Raw genomic sequence first — 499 nt, forward strand, 5'->3', positions numbered from 1 at the left:
GCCGAGGCCCGAGAAGACATGGCGGCCCTGGAGAAGGATTATGAAGAGGTTGGGAGCGACTCCCTGGCGTCCGATGACGAGGGAGACGGGGAAGAGTACTAGTCCAGTCCGTACAACCGAGTTATGACTACGTCTCGTTAGCCTCCGTTGCAGTCTTCGAACGGGGCCGGTGTAACAGCGATCTCGCCCCTCCCGGGGGTGTTGTATCCAACTTTCGTCAGTATCTAACTTTCGTAATACGCCGAATCCTGGATATCCAGGAATCGTCCTGAGCAGAAGGACGATTCCTGGATATCCAGAAATCGTCGCAAACAGGACGTTTCCTGGATAGACGACGGTGTTTATCCAGAACGTGTACGTGGGGGTGGAGCTTCCTGTTTTCGAGGAAGGAGACTATGCGGAGGGCGGGGGCATGTTGTTTTCGTCAGAAAGCCGCCATCTTTGTATCTCCCCGCAAGAAGATCGTGTAGTTTATTCTGTTGATCCTGGTGTTACAGAA

This window comes from Branchiostoma floridae, unplaced genomic scaffold, assembly GCF_000003815.2.
Source record: "Branchiostoma floridae strain S238N-H82 unplaced genomic scaffold, Bfl_VNyyK Sc7u5tJ_450, whole genome shotgun sequence".
Taxonomy (NCBI): domain Eukaryota; kingdom Metazoa; phylum Chordata; class Leptocardii; order Amphioxiformes; family Branchiostomatidae; genus Branchiostoma; species Branchiostoma floridae.